Source organism: Pteropus alecto, unplaced genomic scaffold (assembly GCF_000325575.1).
Source record: "Pteropus alecto unplaced genomic scaffold, ASM32557v1 scaffold101, whole genome shotgun sequence".
In the NCBI taxonomy this organism is placed as follows: Eukaryota; Metazoa; Chordata; class Mammalia; order Chiroptera; family Pteropodidae; genus Pteropus; species Pteropus alecto.
This window is the reverse complement of record NW_006432945.1, coordinates 16,385,826-16,394,154: the sequence shown is the minus strand read 5'-3', so window position 1 is coordinate 16,394,154 and position 8,329 is coordinate 16,385,826.

Here is an 8,329-nt window from a genome sequence, read left to right as displayed (position 1 = left end):
GCAACGGTATGAACAAATATATATACACAAGATTATTATGGCATGATATTGGAAACAAGCTAAATTTAAACGCACAGCGTTAACCCTTTCTACATAAACTATGTATATGTAATTAAGACTTACAGAGCCCTGGAGAAAATGACTCTCTCACTACCTCGGGGGCATGCTAACCAATATATTCTTGCCTTTCTGCGTGTTGTGTATGCAATTCAAATTCTAGTCTCAGAAAAATTACAAATTACCAAATGTCACATCCATTCAATATTCAAAGCTGCAAATATCGTCTTCGTAAGCCAAGGACCCACTACATAGACAAGTGTTTCGGTAAGCATTGGTTCGCCTCTAACAAAAATAGCCTTGTTGACAAATATAAGGAAAACATTTTGTACAAGAATAAGAAATGTAAGCTGTTTCCCTATCATTTTCCCCATCTATCTTACGACCTTTGGTGCCGGCGTGGACACTCATTTCCCCTTTTGCACATAGTCAAGTTCAAGGTTGGGAAAACTTGTTTTGAGATTTGTTATGTGATTGGTCCCCAAAGAAATTTGGCTTTGCTTTTGAAAGTTCAGCGTGCTATTGTGTGAATTTTTCATAGCTAATCATTTTCAGGACTGTTTTTATTCGTTTAGGTGTCCTAAGAATATGAAGCAGAACCTTCCTGTCTTAGAACAGACTGGTTACAAATAAGCAGCTTCTCTCAAGATGCTGTACATGTAAAAATTTCAAGGCAAATGGGATATTTCCGGAGACATAACAGCACCAAAGGAAGTCCTGATAAGGCAAAAAATATATATATAAAAATGATGGGAGGTGGAAGGAAGAAAGAGAATAGAGACTGTATGATGACAAACTATTTAAAAGTTGCGGGGGCTACTTGACAGCACACTCTTTTGGAGAGGCCGAGGGGAGACTCGCTTTCGTACAGCGCTGGGTGGAGGCGAAGTGCAACCTCCCTTGTAAAGGGGAATTTGGCAATGACAGCAGAGCAGCACGTGTATTTTTTCTGTGACCAAGCAATTCCACTTTTAAGAATTTGGGGGTAAAGATACACGTCAGTATTAAAATATATATGTACAACGGTATTTATTATGGTATAAATTTAATAGCAAAATATTGGGAACAATCTAAATGGACAAAATAGGAGACTTATTGTGTAACCTATGTCAAATTCATGCAATGAAGTCCTGTTCAGTTATGTCATTAATTTTAAAAGTCAAGATGCCAAGGAATATACTATGCTATCTTTAGTATAAGAAAAGGGAAATAAGATATATATTTTGCAGTGATAAACACAAGAGGGATAAATCAGAAACTAATGAAACTGAGTATCTTCTGGGGTTAGTAGGAATAGGGTGGAAAAGAATGAGGCTTTTTTGTATAACTTTTGTTAAAATCATATATGTATCCATGTATACATGTATACAGACGTATTTAGGAATGCATATTCAAAAATAAAAAAACTAACACGAGTAACAAAAAAATCCTAACATTGAATGCAAACAAAAAAAATCGAACCTAACAATATTGATAAAATAAACTCGGAGAAGAAAAAATAAACCCAATCCAAACACCAGTGGAGCATAGTACTCTAACGGTACACAGTCAAGGTTGTATTCTAAGGACAAAAGAATTGCAAAAATATTTTGAACTAAATTTAGCTTGTAGGATTTTATTTGTACTTCCCTTGATGCACTAATCCTGAAACTACTTTTCCGTGTATTATAGGATTGAGTAAATGAATAAATATCCTGATGTTATTGAGAACTAAAACTATCACTTTGAGAGAAGAGAAATAAAAATATGGATTTGACAGATGAAAGAGCCTGTGGTGAGGGTCTCCACATAAACTCATTATTTTAAAAAATACATCCTCTAGCTCTGTCCACTGGCAGGGCCTAGATTCAGTGACATCTCAGTGGAAACGAGCACATCTACTGTCCAGAACCGGATTTCTAAATACCATTCTCCATGCAAAGAAACAAGGTCTCCTTGAGGAAAAGACTCCAGGTCTGGGGCAGGTGAAATATAAAGTGAACATGGAATTTCCTGCTGTGCCAGAAACAGGCACGCGCTCAAAAAACCTATGGGAACATAGCAAAAGGACAGGTGAGGCAGCTTGAAATAATCCCTACTGGCCAAATTTGGGACAATTTGAACGTCGGAAAGAATATTGAGAATAATGGATTATAACTCTTTGATAACGAAGAATCCGTGAGTCCATGGAGGGGAAAGGAAGGGGAAGTTCTTGTTTACAAAAGAATAACAAATAATAAAGAAAATGAGAGAACTGGAGGAAAATTATTTTGCTAATGATGACTGTAATAATTCAGGCAAACATTATTAGTGGACTTACTACCATCAGGAAAGGTGGTAGGGGAACAGGGTATTCATACAGTCTCAAGGCGTCACCCTTACATTCAGTGATCATTATCAGGTATCTCCCATACTGTTAAATACAGTGTCCCCTGGTATATTTATAAAAAGGAAAGCACGTTGTTGTTTATTAGCGAACAATGAGAGTATAATAAAGTGCTGGTCCTTGCAGCCAGGTAGTCAAGGTTAGACTCTCAAGGTGGAATGGCCTTGAGAAACTCATTTAACCTCCACAAACAACAGGTTTCTCATTTGTAGAACAAAAATAATAATAGCTATTTAATGGGATTGCTGTGAGGACAAGAGGTAGCGAACACAGCCTGGCCTGGGGGTCCAGCATAAGATAAGTGCTCAAAAAATAGCATCAATAGCATCTTTAAAAATAGACTTTATTTGTGTGGGGGTGGGCAGTTGTAGGTTCATCCCCACCCTTCCCCCACACCCCCTCCCGGCAGAGCCTCCACATTATCCACATTTCCCACCAGAGTGGCACATTTGTTAAATTGATGAACCTACATTGACGCGTTATTATCATCCAAAGCCCATAGTTTACATTAGGGTTCACTCTTGGTGTCACACATTCTGTGGTTTTGGACAACTTTATAATGATATCGTCCACCATCGTGGTATCATAAAGAATATATTTACTGCCCTAATAATCCTCTGTCCTAAACCTATTCATTAGTTCCTCCTCCCGACTGGCAACCACTGATTGTTTTCCTGACACCATAGTTTTGACTTTTTCAGAATGTTATATAGTTGGAATCATACAATAAACCTATTCATTAGTTCCTCCTCCCGACTGGCAATTGTTTTCCCGACACCATAGTTTTGACTTTTCCAGAATGTTATATAGTTGGAATCATACAGTATGTTCCTTTTTCAGGTGGCTTTTTTCACTTAGTAATATGCATTTAAGTTCTCATCATGTCTTTTCATGGCTTGATAACTTCTGACCTACAGAAGTGTGAGACAGTACATTTGTGCTGTAAGCTGATAACTTTGTGATAATTTCTTACTGCAGCAGAAAAAATTGAAAGCCAGGGTGGGTCCTTTCTTGAAAATTTTGCAGATATCTGGGCCTGGGCTGGAGAAGCTTCTGAGAAGATTAGCTGGTTCGATAACAAACTGGCAGGTCCAGCCCTCCAGCCTCACCTCTGTAGGCTCCTTGTGTGTCTAGCGCATCCATAGGAAAGTCACAGCTGAACCCGCAGTGCCTGAGAAGATGGGTTTGGAAATGGTCGCGCTCCGAGGAAGAGGAAAGAGCGAGGGGACTGGCGTCTCTCTCTCACGTGTCTCCCGCCGCAGTCTTGTGAGTGTTTCCCCTTTGAGTCCAGCGTTGACAGTCACAGCGACCTGATGGAACCCAGATCATAATGATGGTTATAACAGTAAAAAAGGCTCTGACTTCCAAGTACTCCCGTGTCCCATAGCGCTAGCCGAACAAAGCTGGTTGGAAATGAGCTTAAATGGGGGATTTCCTGAACATATTCCCTATTGTTGCAAAGTTGAGCTGGCTTCCTTATCCACAGTTAGGCCAAGCAATCACACTACATGGTCTCTAGGGGCGTGATATTAGTGAGTTTTTTCAACATAAATGACTTTTTAATAGACATTTATACTAAGAACAAAAGAGTCAATGGCTTTTCCACCAGAAGTGGACCTGGCTACCCAGCAGGAAGGGAAGACGGGAGGAGGGCGGTCTCCGGAGAGTCGCGGATTGGATTGGCACCCGACTCTGCATCGCACATGCCCTCAGTTTGCTTCTCAGCACCGCCAGGGCCTTTGTGTCAGGGTATCGATTTGATGAGTATTAAGTCACATCTGTGAACATTGGCTCCAAGGATATTTTGCTGCTTGGGTAGGAAGACCTGGCATGGGGTCTAGAGTCACGTGGTTGACCTACCTAGGTAACGGAGTCAGTAACAGTGATGCTCAACTTCTACTGAATGCCCAAAGTGCTGGCCAGGAGCAAGTATGCTCTGGCCCGTCTCACAAACAACGTGAAAACTTCTTTCAGAAATCTTAAATGTAGGCACTTAGTAACTAAGTCACAAGGCACAATTATTATTAACTAGATTCCTATGGGACTTTTAGAGATGATTTTACAAATTATTACAATTGACAGTGGATCCAAGCCAGCAGACTGTGCCACCTGTGATTGATTGACAGTGTCCACACTGCTAAAGTAAATTGTTTTCTAAATACAGCAGAATTCGTTTGCAGTTTCTACCCAGATCTAGGGCTGAAGCTCTGCCAGGAATAGGTCTGTGTTTTCCAATCTGCTACTACATAGAGGAATTTGAGTTCACTTGGCAGCTTAGACTTGCTTATATGTGACCAGCTGGTCTATTTTGCTTCTCTCTGCATTAAGCATTCATGTACCCAGGAAGGAAATAACCTTAAGGATTTGAGTCTTGATTTAGACTTGGCGCCTATACAGACTATAGGAAGAGGAGTCCACAGAGACCACCAGGAAGTCAAGCAGGTTTAGCCTTCTAAGGAGAGGCCTTCTGTGTCATCACCTTGCTAACATGTTGCGCCGCCAAGTGTTGGCTGCTGTCCTTCACCTCTCAATACTCCTTTCCAAGCCACTGGCTTAGTCTAAACCTCCTTTCACGCCTCGTGAGAGACTCCGAATTAGTTTCTTTACCTCTAGTTCCTCCTTCTTCGGATACATCCTGCATTCCACGACAAGGCACATTTTCCTAAAACTGGACGTGCAGCATTTTACTTGTACAGTGAAAGACTTTCACTGGTTGCCATTACCTACATGCAAAAGGCCTGACTCCCCCGCCTGGGCATCAGAGCTGCCCCAAGTCACTCGGCCCGAGTCCACAGCACCACGTCCACTCAGTGGCTGTCTGCTCGCTGGGCCTGTGCCTGTTGCCTAAGTCTTCTCGGCCACTGACCGTTTCTGGAGTAGTGTCCTCCGTCCATCTTGATTACTCAACTGTGTCCAACATCCAAGGCCATGTTCTTGTCCTGCCCCCTACAAGACGTCCCTGACTACTTCAGCCCTCAGGGATCTTTACCAGCTCTGAACTTCAGGACATTCTTCTGACTCTGTAATTCACATTTATTCACAGGTGATCTCATGATATTCCATGTTTACTTGTTTACCTTTAATTTTCATTCGCTAACCCCTTCATTCAACAAATTCAACGAATGTTTATTAAATGCCAAGTCAGGATAAGATTACTGTCTTTAAGTAAGTTACAGTCAACATGATCGTAATAAGATTTTATTTGCTAACTGACACGCTGGAAAATAGTTATAGTGTGGTAAGGTTTGTGACAGAATTATTAGTGCACGGAGCAGGGGAACCCGAATCCAGGCTGGAAGTTCAGGGAGGAGAGTCGTTAAGATCGCAGTGAACTTGCGTATATGATAATCCCTGCTTGTTTTTCATGTTCTTGTCCTGCCCCCTACAAGACGTCCCTGACTACTTCAGCCCTCAGGGATCTTTACCAACTCTGAACTTCAGGACATTCTTCTGACTCTGTAATTCACATTTATTCACAGGTGATCTCATGATATTCCATGTTTACTTGTTTACCTTTAATTTTCATTCGCTAACCCCTTCATTCAACAAATTCAACGAATGTTTATTAAATACCGAGTCAGGATAAGATTACTGTCTTTAAGTAAGTTACAGTCAACATGATCGTAATAAGATTTTATTTGCTAACTGACACGCTGGAAAATAGTTATAGTGTGGTAAGGTTTGTGACAGAATTATTAGTGCACGGAGCAGGGGAACCCGAATCCAGGCTGGAAGTTCAGGGAGGAGAGTCGTTAAGATCGCAGTGAACTTGCGTATATGATAATCCCTGCTTGTTTTTTCCTCAGTTGTCTGCTCTAAAGAAAGGAATGTCTTTTGCAAATGAAACTTTTCCATTCTCAAGTTCAAAGGTATTGTATTGTCCAGTTTAAATTACTCAGATATCTGACTTTGACTTAGAAATGTGCTCACGAAACTTGGTGATTAGAGACCAATTCCCCGAAACTATGACTCCCTAGAAGCCATGCATTGAGGGTCGAGTGGCCCAAGGGCAGAGGAGTAAGGAACCAAAAGCCATCAGTTTGCATAGGAAACACCTTGCTTCACCTAACTTTTACAATTTGTATTACTCTATTAGTCATTGCAACTATTTTCTCATTGCTATGGTAATAGACTATTTAAAACAAACCTTCATTAAAAATTGTCACACCATTGTCTCAGACAAAACCACCAAAATTATTCTTGTTATGGACATTTAAGAAAACATCCATTTCCAAGAAAACAAGGAGACCTCTGAACTTTCTAAATGAGGACTCCAAGCTTTCTGGTGTGAACAGGAAGCAGTTGGGCGTGATTGCCAACCGCCACCACAGAGGAAATTGATGCCAAGCTAAGACGTGAAAGATAAGTCAAAACAAGCCCAGCAAAGATGGATACAGAGGAGGAGAAGCGTCCAGGAAAAGAGAACATTGTATACAAAAGTCCAGAAGTGGTAAATGGCGACAGTACATGGTCAAAGCCAAAAGGAGTTCAGAGGGGATATGGGTAGCGGAAGATAAGGCTAGTTAAGGAATCAGGAGCCAGCTTGGAAGCCCCATGAGGAGCCCTAGACATTACCCCAAATGCAGTGGCTGCAGCTGAAGGGTCTTTCATCCATTCACTCAACAAATATTGAATGAGAGCCTTTTATCTGCAAGGCACCATTCTGAGCACTGAGAAAGGAGCAGTGAACAGAAGAGATGAATTCCCAGGTCTTACAGAACTGACCTTCCAGAGCGGGAGAGGGTGACAGCAAATCAGTAAACACGCAATCAATCGAACAAGGTTATGGACAGTGACGAGGTGAGGGAAGGCAGGCCACTCAACTTTGGATGGTTAGCAAAGGTCTCTCTGAGAAGGTGACTATCTCTGGGCTGAGACCTGAAGGAAACCCAGAAGCTTAGTGTACAGAGATGTGGGGACCGAAGGTTAGAGTGAAGAGTAATTCAAATGCCCTGTGGTAGGAGCAAACTTGGCCTCTTTAAGGAACTAAAAGGACAGTGTGCCTGTAGTGAAGTGAGCAAGGAGAGAAAAATGGGATACACTGAGGATCGAATTATAAACAGCAGGATAATAGAGTTCCTTATAGGTCATTTTATTTTATTCCTACAGCATTGGAAACCATTGGAAGTTTTAAGCTGGTATGGGAGGTTTGATTTCTATTTTAAAAAGATAATTATGGAGAATTAATTATCAAGGGGCAGAAGTGAAATAAAAGAGGGGATATTCCAGCAGTCCAGACTGGGATTGGGTTAGGATTATAGCAGTAGAAATAAATAAAATTGGTACCTATTTAAGATCGCTTTTGGAGGAAGAGCTCATGCAGCTTATTTATGGGTCATATGCAGGAGTAGAGAAAAGGGAGAACATAACGTAATAACAACCCCTAGATTTGCGCCTGCGCAACTGAATGAATGGGCACTATGAATTCAGATAAGGAGGCTGGGCAGGAGAATAAAAGTCACGAGCTTGGTGTTTCCAAATTTACTTTGAGAGGCCTATTAGATGTGCCAGTGGAGATTTCAAGCAGGCGGTTGCATGTGGCTGAAGCTCAGTAGAAAGGTGAGGGCCAAAGAAAATGAGCTGAGTGTCATTGGCACACGCATGGTGTTTAAAGCCGTGGGAGTAGAGGAGATACTCAGACTAGGTGCCGATAAAGAAGCAGCGAGGGCCTGGAACTCGGGCTGTGTGTGGACGGTTACCCGAGGAATCAGAACTGGCAAAGGAGATGGAGACCGAGCAGCCAGTGCGGTGGGGAGGAAAACCAGGAAGGAGTAGCTTCTAGAAGGCAAGAGAAGAGAGTTACCACTGGGCAGAGGGGTAATATGAGGACAGAAAAGCTTCCACTGAATTGGGAAATGTGCAGCAACGAGCACTTTGAGTGGAGCGGTGAGGCAGGAGTTCAATGAG